The sequence below is a fragment of the Triticum dicoccoides genome, chromosome 1B, assembly GCF_002162155.2.
Source record: "Triticum dicoccoides isolate Atlit2015 ecotype Zavitan chromosome 1B, WEW_v2.0, whole genome shotgun sequence".
Taxonomy (NCBI): domain Eukaryota; kingdom Viridiplantae; phylum Streptophyta; class Magnoliopsida; order Poales; family Poaceae; genus Triticum; species Triticum dicoccoides.
The window spans coordinates 213,852,956-213,853,362 of NC_041381.1; positions in this window are offsets into that span (position 1 = coordinate 213,852,956).

The window sequence follows — 407 nt, forward strand, 5'->3', positions numbered from 1 at the left end:
GGGCAACGTCGGGGGCGTGCGCCAGGGGCGATGGGGAGGCGGCGATGGGTTCGGGCCCGATCCCGATTGGATCGGGGGGGAGGGAGTGGGGGCGAGAGGAGAGGTGGGGATCATGCGGGTGAGTGGGGGAGGGGGTTAGGGTTTCGTCGAGGGAGTTGGGCCATATAGGCCAGGGAGGGGTGCTGGGAATGGGCCGGCCTGACTGGTGGCCAGATTGGCCGGCTGGGCCACGAAGCCCACTGGGGAAGGGGGGGTTTCTGTTTTCTTTTCTTGTTTTTTTATTTATAGTTCCTGTTTTCATATTAGTTTTACTTTATTTTTAGTTTTATAAAATATACCACTAGCCCCTAAATTAGTATTTATAAATACTCTATTGCCACATGAATTTCTCCTACCTAATAAAATAG